Source organism: Engystomops pustulosus, chromosome 1 (assembly GCF_040894005.1).
Source record: "Engystomops pustulosus chromosome 1, aEngPut4.maternal, whole genome shotgun sequence".
Lineage (NCBI taxonomy): Eukaryota > Metazoa > Chordata > Amphibia > Anura > Leptodactylidae > Engystomops > Engystomops pustulosus.
Window position 1 is genome coordinate 155048465 of NC_092411.1, and position 17653 is coordinate 155066117.

The 17653-nt window shown below is 41.3% G+C and overlaps 1 long non-coding RNA gene across 1 annotated transcript; it reads right to left on the reverse strand.

Moving 5' to 3' along the window:
• Positions 1 to 11915: 11915 nt before the first annotated feature.
• LOC140064795 (uncharacterized) lies at positions 11916 to 16884 on the reverse strand. Its single transcript, XR_011847814.1, has 4 exons — positions 16728 to 16884; positions 15592 to 15646; positions 14359 to 14454; positions 11916 to 12075 (listed from the first exon to the last, which is right to left on the reverse strand). It is a non-coding gene; the product is annotated as an uncharacterized lncRNA (long non-coding RNA).
• Positions 16885 to 17653: the final 769 nt, after the last annotated feature.

Consider the following 17653-nt stretch of genomic DNA (forward strand, 5'->3'; position numbering starts at 1 on the left):
CCATAATGGTCCTTCCCAACTCCTACTATATCATTCAGAATAAATCCCTGGATCAACACCAATGTCTAGAAATATACATTGCCAGGACATCAGCCTCTTCATTCATTATCATCAGCAATCGACCTCCTGTGGCTGAGAGCTCCATAGGTTCACTAATCTTACAGCAAAAAGTCCCTGTCTACATAGTCCCTCCTCTAGACCAGGGGTCAGGAATCTTTTTGGCTATGAGAGCCATGAACACCACATATTTTAAAATGTCATTCTGTGAAAGCCCTACAATAGACCATGCCCCCCAGTAGACAGGTTGCCACTAGCCTTTTTGCTGCCTGAGGTGAAAATATAAAATACTGCCCCCCCCCTTCTCCCCCGGGCCAGAAGACGCTACCTAACACACTAGAAGTCAGTCAATGAGAAAGACATTAGTGACATCTAGTACCTTATAGGTGAAGAGGACTTCTTTACGTTTTCTCTCGGCCATGGTTTATTTCTGCTGAATTCAGTCAAATGTCTTAAGCTCCATTTAGCATAACTCCACATAGCGCCCCTAAAGAACCACTGTCACCTACAGTATAATGGACTGTGTTAATAATTATATATATTATCAACTGTTTCCCACATAAAACATGCTTTAAATAGTCCCCTTAAATAAATTATAAATTATAGTACAAACAGCACCCAGAATTATATATACCACACACCTTGAACTACAACACCTAGCTAATTTTTAAATATACCCATTTTATTTATATACAGTTCCCCTAATTTATTTATAACAGCCCCCATATACATACTCTTAAAGTGTAACCGTCATTTCAAAAAAACTTTTGATATGTTGTAGGGCAGGTAATTTTAAGACCTTTTGCAATTGGATTAGTTACCCGAATCTTGCTCCTTCCTCTTGTATTCTGAAGACCTCCCCTAGATGTCAGTGATCTCTCATATGTCTGTTACTATGGACATTCCGTCTTCAGAAAGAAAGAGAGACTACGGAGGAAGAGACACGCCCCCATCCCCCTCCCCGCACACAGCTGATCACCTCATGTCTCCAGCACTCAGTCATGTGCAGGGAGAAGCCCTGACTAATGTAGTGACCAAACACCTAAACTTATCTCTCTTCAGCTTTCCCTACACTTGTGTATAAACACATAATCCACACAGGCAGAAACTGCAGCCCCCCATCACCTCACACAAGGAAGTGGCAGGATACTCTCTCCAAGTCTTCATGCTGTCCTGTCATGTGCTGTGCTGGAGTGTTACTTAGATAGATAGGTACATGGCTAGGTAGATATGAGATAGATAGATGATTGATTGATAGATAGATAGATAGATATGAGATAGATAGGATATGCACAGATAGATAGATAGATAGATGTGAGATATATATATATATATATATATATATATATATTATATAGATAGATATGAGATTGATATGCGATAGATAGATATGAGATAGATAGATATGAAATAGATAATTAGATATTAGATAGATAGATGGATAGATAGATATTAGATAGATACACAGATAGCTCTGCTCTCATTGGTCCTCGCGCTTATGATGAGGTGACAGGAGGCAGGCTCCGCCCCTCCATCTTGCTGATTGTAGTTTTTTGAGAGATAAAAACCATGGTTGCTGTGGGCCAAAAGAAGTACTAAATGAGGACCGAGAGGCAAAATACTTTGAGGAATGATTCACAGGGACACCTGGAGCAGAATTATGTATTTTACTTTTTTTGGCTCAGAATGACGGTTACACTTTAACCGGTTTGCGACCGCCCGTCGTGTATTCACGGCGGCGGTCGCGTTCCAATGCATGGAGAGGGCTCGCGGGCCGAGCCCTCTCCATAGCCGGTAAGTCTCTGCTGCATATTGCAGCAAAGGCTTACCGGTAACACCCGCGATCGTGCTGATCACCACCGGTAAAGATGCCGGCGGCTTCAAACAGATGGCGGCGCATGGGCGCCTAAAACCTAAAAATTCAAATCACCCCCCTTTCCCTTGAACTGATATAAATATAAATAAACAGTAAAAATCATAAACACATTAGGTATCGCCGTGTCCGAAAATGCCCAATCTATCAAAATATAATAACGGTTTTTCACTGTGTTTAACCCCGTAACGGAAAATCGTGTCCACTTTTTTGCCATTTAAAAAAAATTTTAAATTCTATAAAAAGTGATCAAAAGGTCGTACAGTACTAAAAATAATATAATTGAAAACATCATCAAAAGTCGCAAAAGATGACACCACCCTCAACTCCATATAACGAAGTATGGAAAAGTTATAAGCACAAGAAGACGGCAAAATAAAAAAAAATTTGTTCATGAGGTTTTCATTTTTGTAAATGTATGAAAACATTATAAAACCTATACAAATTTGGTATCCCTGTAATCGTACTGACCCAAAGAATAAATTAGATGCGTCATTTGTGGCGTGATGTGAAAGCCGTAATATCCAAGCCCACAAGAATACGACACAAATGCGTTTTTTCACCATTTTCACTGCATTTGGAATTTTTTCCCCGCTTCCCAGTACATGGCATGGAATATTCAATGCGATCACTATGAAGTGCAATTTGTTACGCAAAAAACGAGCCGTCACATAGCTTTTTACGTGTAAAAATTAAAAAGTTATAGATTTTTGAAGGTGGGGAGTGAAAAATGGAAATGAAAAAACGGGAAAGGGCCCGGTCCTTAATCGGTTATATTATATACAGTACTCCATATAAGGCCACCCAGTTTAATTAAAATACAGCCCCTATATACAGATCCCCATAGACAGTACACAGAGCCATGCCACACCAGTAGTACCTCGTACACACAACCGCCCCTAGTAATGAACACAGCCTTCCCCAGATTTCACAGCCTCCCCAGTAATACACAGCCCCCCATTATACAAAGCCTCCCCAGTATTCACAGCTTTCCCCAGTAATACACAACCCCCCAGTATACACAGCTTTCCCCAGTAATAATGTTCCTGAGTCACTGCAAATATAAGGAGAAAATACCACATGGAGTATGGCAAAGCACAAAAAGGGGAGGCATGGACCCCACGCGTATCTTCACGCCGTGGTGACTTCCTCAGGGGTAAGTGAAGCAACATGATCCCATGCCCCGTATTTGTATGCATGAACTCCTCCCAGATCTAAGTACCTCAGTCAATGAGAAAATACTCCTACCAAAAGTGAAGAAGCCCATGACTGCCGCAACAGAATCATGTGATAGCTGTACTACTTCCGTTTCGATAGGTCATGGGCACCAATTATCCTATATTGGACTGTGCCTGTTAAATTCTATAAATCCATATGCAGATACTCCATTCCCCGACTCATATAATATCAGATGTAACATAAAGTGACCTCATAACATACTGGATAGTAATTAATAAAAGCTTAATGCATATTCTTATTGCTTTCTGAACACTATGATAAACCTTCTTCATTATCACCACTGTCACGGGTGCTCCATGTGACCACCTGTGTGCCTCTGTGCACCCCCTCTCACCAGCAGCCTCACTTACCCAGCCCTGCTCCAACAGTCTCCTCGCTTAAGCACGTTTGTCCCCGCCTCCAAAGTAATGCGTCGGGTGCCTGAAATTTAATGGGCCAGCGCACCGCTACTTGCCACTGGCCACCTGACAACCTATAAATGCTCAACCTCTTCTTGTGACGCCTGACGGATCTTTGTGCTTCTATGCCTAAGAGAAAGCTGTGTTCCATACCCTTTGCGATTATGCTGATTTCTCGTTGTGACCTCGATTACGTTCTTGGTGGTGCCACGCTACAAGTCCAACCTGTTTTGCAGTGGGCTCTGGTGAAAATCGGGTACCACTTAGAATCCTGTCCGAGATGTAGGCTTACGTCATCATTCACGGTGGTCCAGTGGGTCCACTAACCGTGGTTCCTAACAATCACTTTATTTAACTTCACATGTCTCAATAGTTGTGTAGCCCTCACTTTCAGGATCCCTATCCCTTCAGTTATTTCTTATGAAGCTCAAGTTCTAACATTCTCATTACCTCACCATAACATTTTTCTTGCAATGCTGGCAAATGATGCTTCTTTAATAAGATCACTCCTGGCTGTTGTATGAGCGTGGGATCACTGCCTGTCTTTCCAAGCTGCACATACTGTATTATAATTTGAACGTAATATTATGCACACAAACCACATACTGACGTCAAAAGTGAGAAGAAATGATCTGAAAAATTACTCTAAACAGATGGGACTAGATGGAGTACAGAATTTTGTGAAACATTATGTTAATAGGACTCACTTGTTTTATGGACTTCATATTGAATCTGAGTTTTACAAATGTAGTGGATGCTAGAGAAAGCTCCTGTCATATTATAGGTTTGGTCACACATAGGGGCACATTTACTAAGAACAGGACAAAATGCACTAAATGTAGTTTGCCTGTGTATAGTGCAGTGCGCCAGATTCAGGATTTCTGGCACACGTTCTTCAAGAATCTATTGCTAACTTCACTGCCCCGACAGACGCACCAACTTTTTTCTGGTGTATCTTTAACCGGTTAAGGACCGGGCCCTTTCCCGTTTTTTCATTTCCATTTTTCACTCCCCACCTTCAAAAATCTATAACTTTTTTATTTTTACACGTAAAAAGCTATGTGACGGCTTGTTTTTTGCGTAACAAATTGCACTTCATAGTGACCGCATTGAATATTCCATGCCATGTTCGGGGAAGTGGGAAAAAAATTCCAAATGCAGTGAAAATGGTGAAAAAACGCATTTGTGTCGTATTCTTGTGGGCTTGGATATTACGGCTTTCACTTCACGCCACAAATGACGCATCTAATTTATTCTTTGGGTCAGTACGATTACAGGGATACCAAATTTGTATAGGTTTTATAATGTTTTCATACATTTACAAAAATTAAAACCTCATGAACAAAAATTTTTTTTTTATTTTGCCGTCTTCTTGTGCTTATAACTTTTCCATACTTCGTTATGTAATGAATGGGTTAACCCGAAGTAGCTTCGGGTCTTCGTGAGACCCGAAGCTACCATGGCGACGGATCGCCGCTCCCCGATGACGTCATGGGGAGCGGCGATCCTTGGAAAGATGGCGGCGCCCATGCGCCGCCATCAGTTTGAAGCCGCCGGCAGCTTTGCCAGCGGCGATCAGCAAGAAAACACCCGCGATCGGTGCCGGCACCGATCGCGGGTGTTACCGGTAAGCCTTTGCTGCAATATGCAGCAGAGACTTACCGGCTAGGGAGAGGGCTCGGCCCGCGAGCCCTCTCCATGCATCGGAACGCGGCATGCGACACAAATGTGGCGCAGACAAATCTTAAATACCTGTGCAAGCAGTTTGCACCTAAAAGAACATGCAAAGTCCTGCAGAAAACTGGCGCACAGCCCTTCATAAATGTGCCCCATAGTGTTTGCATTGCATTTTTAAATGTAATAAGGGCTGTTTTGCAAAAATCTTTTATTCATTACTGGAAGTGTTAGCAGCTGTTAACACATAGCAGGTTACACTTCCAGCTATGATGATAAATATTTTCAAACCAGCCAAATGCATGGTAATATGTAAAAAAAAAAAACAACATGTATTTTATGTATGCGTTTGTGCAATGCAAACACAAAAACAAAAAATTCCACATGTGGCTGCACCCTATATATGACAAAATAAATTCTTCAAGGCTTCATTCCTGTCACCGCAGCCAAAGGAGTGTACTTATCAGAATATGATTGTTTCTATTGTATATGAAAGTGCAGCAAACTGCATTCTGTTGAAAGGGGGGGGGGGATTCTGCCTCAAAACTATTTATACATTCAACATAAATATAAATGCAGAACTTTTGTTTTTGCTTTGTTTTTTTAATTGGATTTTCCATAACCTCTACAACGGCACTTGATAGGGGAGAGATTCCCCGCATCTCCAAGGACAGGAAACAACTTGGAATTGATTTAAAGGGTTCCTTCCCCCTTGTTCCTCATTCTTTTTTGAGGAGTTTAGATGCTTAAAAAATGTATTTAACAATTATACAATCTGACAATACACAACTAACAACTAAATTAATAATGGTGGGAAAATCTGTGCCGTTGTGGAGTTTACAGAAAATCAGAAAACAGGTAATAGTCATTTTGAAATTGAATAAGCAGGTGTTTGAATCTCTGGAAATATTCTATAGCTTTAAGGTATGCAAAGAGACATCTCCTCACAACCAGATGATGCAAATATTTTTCTTTCTGAGAAATAGATGTGTCTTTCAGCATTCCAGCTGTTACTGTAGCTACAGTTGAAGAACGTTTGGGTGATAGTCTGGTTTGGAGGAAGGATCCAGAAGTCCCCTGCTGACATCTGTAGAAGGAGAGGGAACCAGGCTTTCTTCAGGATTACTTTGACCCCTGGGAATGAGCGCAAACGGAGGGAACATGTAAAGTAGACCCTAAGGCCATGTCTGGGAGAGAGCGTCTATGCCTTAAGGGTTGTCCACTTGGTAAAGGGAGAAGAATTTCAGAAGTTGACAATTTTTCCTGGACGCAAAGAGATCTATTATAAGAACCCCCCATTATGACCAGATTTCGGAAGAGAATGCTATAAGGGCTTCCCAAACAGCTGTCAGTTCTCTGAGGTTGGAGCAGGCTGAGCTCATTTCCTGGCTCTTGACTCCTTGAGCCATTGATGTCATGCCGGGACAACAACGAGGGTTGGGTCACCCCAACCCTCTTTGCTGGTGTCTGTTGTGATGACAACTTGTGGAGAGAGTTTTAAAGGGACACCCCTTTGTAGGTTCTTCTTCAGCAATCACCAATTTTGGGATTCTTTTACCTCACGTGTGCTGCAGCCCATATGACAGAAGGTATTGTGGATGTAAGAGGTCCAATCAACTGCATCACTTCCCTGATGAAGAGCAAGTCTTTTCTCCTAAAGGCATACATTTGCTGTGGAAGAAAAATGACCTTTTCTTTGGGTAGGAAGGATATTTGATTTTAGGTGTCCAGTAATTCCCCCAGGAAACATTTTTGATGGGACAGCCACAGGTTCAGGTGCTCCACTGAAAAAAACCTAACTTTGTGGGACAACAAAATAAAATAAAATAAAAAAAGGCGCAAATTGCTAAAAAGAAACAAAAAAAATGAAAAAAAAGTTTGATAAATGCCCCCCAATGAGTGGACGATGGCTTAGGCCACTCCAAAATGTGAATTTAACAGGTGATTGTGGGAGAGTGACCCCCGCGCCCCTGCCAATAATACAGTGATAGGATAACAGTTTAATCTGTAGCGTATCTACCGCTTGTATGCCATTGTGTTGCCTTTTCACTCCATATAACAAGGCATGTTAGAAATTTCAGTGATACTTTGAAAAGTGCAAATCTGTAAATGCCACAAGCAAAATTACAAGATCAGGCTCTTGGTCTCTTTGAAAAAGTTGGCAGGGATATTAAAAATAAAACAATAAATGTAGCGGGGAATGAGGGAGGTGGGGGGGCGAGTGGGGGGTAGGAACAGGAACCTGTTGTGTTCTTGTTCATAGTGTTGTAAATGGGAAAAAGTGTTGGAGTTTTATAAAAACGATCTGATTTAAAAAAAATAAAACAAAAAAAAGCAGTTGCAGCCAAGAAGAATTTATTCTATGGATTGCAGAAAATACTTTCATACTTAGGCTGTTTTAAAACAGCAGTGTTCTGTTCAGTATATGTGATCCAAAATATGAAATGAACCCTGAACACATATGTATAATTCTTTCATTATACTTTTTAATCAAGTTGTTAGCTTACACATACTGATGTAAAATATTGCCATGTGAAATTAGCCAAAGGATGTCTGCAAATTAACATGTTCTGTTCTGAGGCTGCAACCAATGGACGTTTTTGTGGTTCTTGTGTCATCATTACAATGTGCGCTTTGCACATTGTAAGGAATGAGGGAGAAAATCCCCATATACTGCCATACTGTAGTACGGCACTATATGGTAGGATCAATCAGACAACCTACGGTTAAATAGTAAAAGTAAAAAAAATGATATATATATATATATATATAATTCAAATCACCCCTTTCCTTAGAACAGATATATATATAAACCCATTGGTCATCAGTGATATCACCTACATTCCTTTCCCACTTCTGCCTGACCCACAAGGGGATGGCTGTCCAAAAATTATCTAATAAAAGTTGATAAGTCGACAAAGGATATCAGTCCTGGTAGATAAGTCGCATTGGTCACACATCAAATAATTGGAACCTTCCTGATTTCTAAGGGAGTTAGTCGCTTTTGCGCATCAAATGCGTGGTGCACCTGTAGATACCTATAGAAGCTGCTGTGCGGTAAGGATAGCTCCTCCTGCAGTTTCTGAAATGATTTAATGCTACCATCCTCGCATAGCTGTGACAGTTTAACCAAACCCACCGAAATCCAATACTCTCTGTCCTCTATCTTAGCAAATTCCCCAAGAGTCCCGTTATGCCATAAAAGGGGTATATTCTGTATAGCCTGTAATCCCTCTGATCTGCTTCACTTTCCCTCAACAGGTGTGATTAAGCTTCATTGTCAGAAGCCAATCAGAATCCGCCTTAGCTTCAAGAAGGGTCTAGCATTAATTGTTATGTTATATAGAATTGTTTCCCCTTAAATCCCTTCCTCATCCAATCCCTTCCCTTCCTTGGTTGAACTTGATGGACAAGTGTCTTTTTTTTCAACCGTAATAACTGAAACTATTCCCGGCGGAAGCCCCCCTCCATCCAAGGTCATCAACAGCCTTGTGGTACCTAAGTAGTAACTAACCATCTCTGCTGAGACCCCCACTATTCTGTCAGCCCCCCACCCCCGTAGGTGTTGGAGCTGAGCTGCCAGATAGTGAAGCCATGGATTGGAGAGGCCTAGTGCCCCCACACCAAATCCCTGCTTAGGGCATTGATCCTATGAAACCTGTTAGGCCGGTTCCACACTCAGCATGTCAGTTCAGTCCCGGTGTGCAGCATTCTGGCCGTGCGTTCCGAGCAGCATGCGTTGCGAGTGTGATGCAAGTTCATCACATGACACTTGCAAGTGTAGAAGGGGCCTTAAGGGGCAACCACATCGGGGCATTGTGCAAGGCATACAGCAGCTGTGGCATTACCACCATCTTTACAAATTTTTTATTTTGATTTTGCCATCTTCTGTCGCAAATATATTTTTTCAAAATGGCAAATAAGTGCCATTTTCGGCGTAGATAAGTAGAAATAAGAAGGCGGCACTCACCAGGTAAATCTTCTTTTATTGAACACCTGTGGGCAGGGAGGTATGACAAGACATCATTCACGGCGACGGCCGTTTCGCGCAGTCCTGCGCTTCCTCTAGCCGTGTGAAACCGATGTTTCACACGGCTAGAGGAAGCGCAGGACTGCGCGAAACGGCCCGTCGCCGCGAGTGATGTCTTGTCGGGTCCGGTAGTGCCAGTGGATTTCTCTCCCGGGGTGGGGGGCTGGGGGGGAGGTCCCCACCACCCTGCTACTTTGTTGTAATTCTAAGTGCCATTTTCGATTTGGGCGCTATTTTCCATTACGGGGTTAAATGCAGTGAAAAAAAACTATTATATTTTGATAGAGCGGGCACTTTCGAACACGGCAATGCCTGATGTGTTAATGATTTTTACTGTTTATTAATATATAAATTAGTTCTAGTGAAAGGGGGGTGATCTGAATTTAGTTTAATACTAAATTTAGTTTAATAGTTTTATACTTTTTTTTTTTGATTTTTACTATTTTTCAGACTACCTAGGGTACTTTAACCCGAAGTTGTCTGTAAGATCCTACCATATACTGCCATACTACAGTACTGCTGTGCTGATAGCACATTGTAATGAATGGGTTAAAACAAGACAGTCTCTAGTCTTCGTAAGACCTGAGGCTACCATGGCAGCGCCCATCGCGGGCGTTACCAGTAGGTCTTTGCTGCAATATGCAGCAAAAAATCACCGGCTAAGGAGAGGGCTCAGCCCATGAGCTCTCTCCATGTACCAGGACCCAGGGCGCCCCGTACTAGTACGTCGCGCGTTGAGAAAGGGGTTAAACAAAGTTTTAAATTTGACCATACTTATTACAAGCAAGTTTCCGGTAATGCAAAGGGGCTAGATGTGCACCTTCATACGCCAACCTATTTTTGGGTTGGTGGGAGGAGGTGAACGTCTACCCCCATACGTTGTTTAACCCCTTAACGCCACAGCCCTTTTTCGGTTTTATTTTTCACTCCCCACCTTCAAAAACTTTTTTATTTTGCCATGTACAGAACTGTATTATGGCTTATTTTCTGCATAACAAATTACACTTCAAAATGGTAGTATTTAATATTCCATGCCGTGTACTGGGAAAAAAATTCCACATGCAGTGAAATTGGTTAAAAAAAAATGCATTTGTGCCGTATTCTTGTGGGCTTGGATTTTACTGTATGCCCCAAATGACAGGTGTACTTTATTCTTTGGGTCGGTACGATTACGGGGATAACAAATTTGTATAGGTTTTATAATGTTTAAAACCTCCTGTACAAAAATATTTGTGTGGATTTTGCCATCTTCTGGCGCTAATAACTTTTTTATACTTTGGTATACGGAGCTGTGGGTGGTGTCGTTTTTTTTGCGGATTTTGATGACTTTTACAATGTTATCATTTTTAGGACTGTGGGACCTTTTGATCACTTTTATAGAATTTTTTTTTTTTTTTAATAGCAAAAAAAGTGCCATTTTCGACACGATTTTCCGTTACGGGGTTAAACGCCGTGAAAAACCGTTGTCATATTTTGATAGATCAGGCATTTTCGGACGCGGCGATACCTAATGTGTTTATGATTTTTACTGTTTATTTATATCAGAAAAGGTTTGAGTTTTTTTATTATATATTTTTTGAAAAACTACATTTTTATATTATTTTTCAGACTCCCTAGGGAGCTTTAACCCTAGGTTGTCTGTAAGATCCTACCATAGTACAGTATATGGGGATTTTACTCCTCATACATTACAATGTGCTGATAGCACATTGTAATGCATGGGTTAAGCCGAGGGTCTTCGGAAAACCTGAGGCTACAATGACGACGGCGAGCGACGATCCTCGGAAAGATGGCGGCGCCCATATCTTCTTGAAGCCGCCGGCAGCGATCAGCAGGAAAACACCCGCGATCGGTGCTGGTACCGATCGCGGGTGTTACAGGTAAGTCTTTGCTGCAATATGCAGCAAAGACTTACCGGCTATGGAGAGGGCTCAGCCCGTGAGCCCTCTCCATGCACCTGCACCCGGCATGTGACGTAATACTCGGTAAGGGGTTAAACAGTTTGTGCACGGCTGGTACCGTTACATTGATTATGTCATCTTGTTCTGGACTGGCCCCCCTTTTTTTAGGTCAGGAATTTAATCATCAAATGAACAATAAGAACTTGCATATTGTACTTACCCCTCAGGTCTCCAAAATGTAACTTGTCATTATCTTTAATTTCATGCAAACCACTCAGCATGTTGGTTATAACGTAATTCTTTGGGTAATTTTATCTTTAACAGACCATCTAGGTATTAATACACTCACCTGAATTAGTGCTTTTACCTGCATGTACTTTTTTGTCTGCATTCTACTTTGAGCTCTAGGACCTTTTTTGCCTTTCTGAAGTTGCTTAAGGTTCAAACATGTATATATTTTTCTTATGTTTTTGTTAGTGGACTCCTCCAGTACCTTGACCTCTAAACTATTTATTTAAACTAACACCTCTGTAAGCGGACACTTATAAGCATTATATTAAAGTTTTTTTTTTAATTTCTTATGGACTATTGATTTATGTAGTTTGTTGAAGTCACAATCTCATTGATAAATTATAAGGCATTAGTTTGATTTAGGAAGATAAACTACATGTAGTTATGACGATCCATTTTACTATTCATCTTTTAGGCTTTAGCTCACTGTCAATAAAAGCACTTCCTACTCATCAATTTGCAGCCAGAGGCTTAACAGGTGGAATTTTTATTTCATGGTTCACATAAATCTGAAGCACATTTACAAAAGAGGTTCCATTAATAGTTTATGCAACAATAGTAGTTGTTTGCAGTGTCCCTGGAATAATCACTTCAGGATGGTGTCTTCTTGGGCTGAAGTAATAGAAGCAAGAGAAAAAAAACTAGGTTACATACTCACACAAGCAGAAAACAGATCCAGTTACAATATACTGGGCAGCTCATATATACAATAGTGATAGGTGATACAGTATAACACATATAAAAGGGGCTTTATTAGATCACAAAAGCTCCAACAGCAGCCAAACCAGATCCTTTGAAGGCCCATAGGAGGTTTTCCCAAAAACAGCTCAGGATGAGAGATCATCAAGTAAAGCTTTATGCATATTATGGAGACTTGCATTTCATTTTACAAGTGTACTACAGGCAGTCCCCAGGTTACATACAAGATAGGTTCCATAGGTTTGCTAGGAATGTATTATCATTGTAGATCCAGGCCCCAAATTTTTTTTTGCCCCAGTAACAACTGGAGTTTCAAATATTTTTGCTGTAATGGACCAAGGATTATCAAATAATCCAGATAAAATATACATCTGATCATTGCAGTCTGGGACTATAGCACAAATTCCAAAGAGCTTCACTAGAGGTCACAGTGGGCAGAGGGCTCCGTCTTTAACTAGGGATCGTCTGCAAGTCGGTTGCCCTTAAGTAGGGGACTTCCTGTATATAGATATTTACACACAGAGCAGTGTGACACTGGTGCCAGAGGCAGCACTCCGAGCCCTTTCTGTGGGCACCCGGGCCATCACCCCAGCACACCGGACAGGACTCAAAGAATCTTCCTGCAGTTCCAAGCAACTTAAAAGATGCTGCTTTCAGTCATATATTAAAGTGATACTTACTTCACTACTTGGGAATGTAGGAAGAGGGAGTAGACAGGGCCAAATTATCTATGAAGGACCTTCTGCTGGCCCCTCGATTCTCTGTGTACAGAGGGACACTGAAAAGAAGCTAAAATGATGCACATTTTCCATCTTGTCATCAAAAGGCCAATACACTCGAACATTGTTGAAGAACAGGGAGCAATAGGTTACCGCTTTAATTTTTGGTTGCCAATAAATAAGGGGGGGGTTTGGGTTGCAGTTTGGAAACTCGACCGCTAAAAGGTTCGCCATCACTGACATAGAGCATTGTCTGCCATAACTACTACAGGTGGCCGCTTACTTAAGAACACCTGACTTACAGACGATCCCTAGTTACAAACGGACCTCTGGATGTTGGTAATTTACTGTACTTTAACCCTAGGCTACTGCAAACAGTTATCACAGGTGTTTGCAATTGAGCTTTATTGTTCATCCTGGTTCTTATGACAACTCAACATTTTTTAAATCCAATTGACACAGACCCAAAAAATTTTTTGACTGGGGTTACAGTTATAAAACATGCAGTTCCGACTTGCATACACATTCAAGTTAATAACAAACCTACAGAACCTATCTTGTACATAACCCAGGGACTGCGTGTACTCCTGTTAGAAAAGGATATGCTGGAGACCACTAGAGGAAGATAAGTTACCATTCATTGTACAATCTGTGCAGTTCTATATGGCTATTAACACGGCTATACAAATTTGGTCCATAATCGTTCTGCACAACAGAGAAAAACATTGCAATTCTGAACTCATGGCAACCAACCAGAGCTCAGCTTTTCTTATGTAAACCGCTATCGAAAAATGAAAGCGGAGCTCCGATTGATAGCCATGAGCATCTAGACATTGTCGTAGACATATTGGGGCATATTTATCATACATCGGCATACATCAAGAGGTTTCCCTCTGGCTGCACATGCCACCCCCCCCCCCCCTTCACGCACCACTGGCATGAAGGTCGCGGAGAGAGTAAAATAATGCCAAGTGCTAGCAATAAGCTAGCATTTGCCATTATTTCAGGGCCCAGAGGCCATGATACATATGCCCCATTGTGTAAATTCTAAGAGAGACCCTATTGTTTCCCACAACCATGTAAGCTGTTTGACAGAAGATAAGCAGTAGGAGACTGAATATAGACAACTTGGCCAATGTAAGGACAGAATATACCAAACACCTTATTAAATCGACAAGGTCACTGGCTTTTACACCAAACTACTACCCCCTCATGTAAGGCATCTAGCTTTCCCCATTTTATGTTAAATCTCACCCATTTAACGATTGAAAAAAAAAAAAAAAAAAATTATTAAATAACCTCCAAGTTCATAGGAGATGAAAAGAGCGGAAGAGAGTCTGACAATAATACTTCATAACTGTACAGACCCAATCAAATGATTTATTAAGTCCTGTTTGAGATTTACTTTAAAAGAAACTTAAAGAATTGATGCAAAATGGAGCCACGATACCCCTTTACAAAACCGATCACTACACACCTGCCAATTCTCTTGCAATGCGAGCCGCCTCTTCCTGCTTCTTTTTCTCCTCTGCCTCTATCCTCCTGTCCTCTTCAGCAATAGGTCTTAAATAAGCTGGATAAGGAAAATAAAAATATTTTTAGAAAATCTTATAACTTGTTGTCAATCTTCTAAAGGAGATCCAAATGTCAGGGTGCAGTCACACGTTGCAGTTAAAACTGCATCGCAATTAGGTTTTGGTTGGTTTTAGGTGGTATTACTTATTTTAACAAGTGAAACATCAAATCAAAAGGCGAATCACATTTGTCGAACAGCTTTCCCCTTCAAAATCAATTTCACCCGTTCAGTTCATGTCTTTTACCTGAGAAATTGACAAAACTGCATCCAAAACCACTTAAAAACTAATTGCGATGTAGTTTTTTTGTTAGGGCGTAGTTCACTCATGTAATTCGGCAGCAGGTGAAAGTATTCCAGAAAACAGAAAAATTATGAACATCAGAAAAGAAACTTGACGAGGGATCTTTTAGAACAGAGCAGAATAATGGAAGCCCTGTTCCTAGTCTAACACTTTGTGAAATTATAAAACACCATGTGGAACTTGATATATCTACTCACTGCTACATAATAATTATTGATATACAAACAAGTTAATACTAAATATATTCTCATGTCCCCATGTCATTCTCAGACATTCCCATAGGCACTTGCGAGCAATGGGGGCTCCCTGGAGATATATATATAAAAAGGATAGGTCAATATCCTGCATGCAGTTCCCAGCCCTGGCCTTACTTACGCGTTGAGAGGCTGGCAGTATCAATTCATTTCCTCTAACATATGGTATGTGTCAGGGTCTTTTAAAAACACTGTTAATATTTCATATAAGGAAACATATGTTTGTCACCTGACAATAAAGAGTAAAACACAAATATAGGATAATCCATTATATATCCATTCATAGATTTTTTTTTTTTTTTTTTTTTTTTTAAATACTGGATTAGGCTTCATTTGTATTTTTTGGGGATATCAGTAACTTTTGCAAGTGCCCGCTTGTTTACTAAAAGAAGGGGCATTTGTACAATTTTGCTTATACACAACACTAGAGTTGGTCTTGTGTATGACAAGAGTGTAGTGATCAAGTTTAGAAAGAAAAACATAACATTTGTCTAAAATAGGTCTACTGCATGTTGATGTATAGCAGAACTGCATTGTTTCCTTTAAGAACATAGGTTTATTTACTAAGAAAATACTTACAGAACCTTGCACTTCCATATACAAATCCAAGAAACAGCGCCGAATATCTGGCAAACTAAAATATAAAAACAAATGTGAGCATGGGTTTTAAAAGGTTTTGCCAAGAGTGAAAAACTCAGCTTTCAACTCTGTCCCCACAGTGCTCATGGGATGCAGTGTTTGATTTTATAGTCTATAATATTATTAACCCCTTAACGACCTGCCCTTTTTTTTTTTTCCCACTTCCCACCTTCAAAAATCTATAAAACTTTGCACATAAAGAGCTCTGTGACGGCTACTTTATTCTTTGGGTCGTTAGGATTACAGGGATACCAGATTTGTATAGATTTTATAATGTTTTCATACATTTACAAAAAATTACAACCTCCGGTACAAAAAAACTTTTTCATACTTTGTGCACGGGGCTTTGGATAGTGTCATTTTTTGCCACTTTTGATGATGCGCTCATTGGTATCATTTTTAGGACTGTGCGACCTTTTGATCACTTTTGGATTTTAGTGTAAAAATGTTTTCATGATTTTTTTTTTAATAACTTGTGTCTACCATGATAGCAGGAGGAGTAAAGTACCTTATGGCATATACTTTTTACTGTAAACTTATAATGGTAAATCATGCAAATATTTCTAGCAATAGTTAAAGAATATTTAAAGTAAAAGTTGCAGTACTGTATGATAGTGCAGGGGTGGCGCTCTGCTGACGGACTGCTTCACCTTCACTGCCACCTTTAGATTGCTAAACAGATAGGGCTCAGCAGCCAGACTAGAGATATTGGGGGTACAGGAGAATGGGTCACACCGGATTCTTACAGTTACAATCAGTTGTACGTGACCTCTGTGTATCATCTGTAGAGACTGGATCTATTGCTTAGTTTCCAAGATACACAAGCAGCAGGAGGAGGAGGTGTAGCACCAGCCTCAATGTCTCCTGACATATAGTGATGATTATTACTATTGCCCCTGGTGCTTCTATCTGCATACATGTCTAATACAGGAGCAGGCATATCCCTCCGCATGCAGTGCGCCAGCTCTACAGGCCGAAAGCCAAATGTCACCTCCAGTGACCTTCCGAGCAGAACCCGAGCGCCCTGATATGGCCTCGCTGCATAAACCACTCCTCACGCCATTGCAGCCACTCACCTTGATCAGAGGGGACACTTGCACCGGTGGAACCATCTTGTCTCCTCCAAGTGACACTGTGAGCGCAGAGCAGCCTGGGAGAGGAAGCCGGGAATCAAAAGTCTAAGTTCGTGCGTCTGACGTCCCGGAAGAGTCTAATGTACGTCGCGTGTATCGGGACTCCGCCCCCGACGTTTGACGTCGGTTCATTTGGCATGCGCGCATCCTGGTCGTATAGGGGCATGTAATAAGACAGGAACTGGAGAGTATCTCCTGATGCTTTACATTGTATTTTCTCAGCTCCGATGGTTCGGGCTATAGAAGTTCACGCCATTGCGGCTCTTATGCAGACTACCTTGTACACAGCACGATAGAAAGTGCCCATTTTAAAAGCCACACTACAGAGAGAAGAAAATCTTTCACATAAGCGAAACCTGGGATAAGCGGGGTAACAAGACACCAGTGGGATCGGGGCAACCATATAACTAAACTGTGGCTGCCACCCCCATCCCGCACATTACACTTGAGACTGCACACATATCCACACAGACACACAATACTCATATACCTTACATGTAGTGTCAGCAGCCTCCCCTCACTAACCAAATGCCCATCTGCCTCCCCTCCGTAACCAAATGCCCAGCTGCCTCCCCTCCGTAACCAAATGCCCAGCTGCCTCCCCTCCGTAACCAAATGCCCAGCTGCCTCCCCTCAGTAAGGAAATGTACAGCAGCCTCTCCCAACTAATGAAATGCTTAGCTGCCTCCCCTCATTAAGAAAATGCCTAGCAGCCTTCCCTCAGTAACAAAATGTCCAGCAGTCTCCCCTCGCTAATGAAATGCCCAGCAGCCTCCCCTCACTAACGAAATGCTCAGCAGCAGGCTCCCCTCACTAATGAAATGCCCAGTAGCAGCCTCCACTTACTATCTACAGTTCTATTCTGCTAT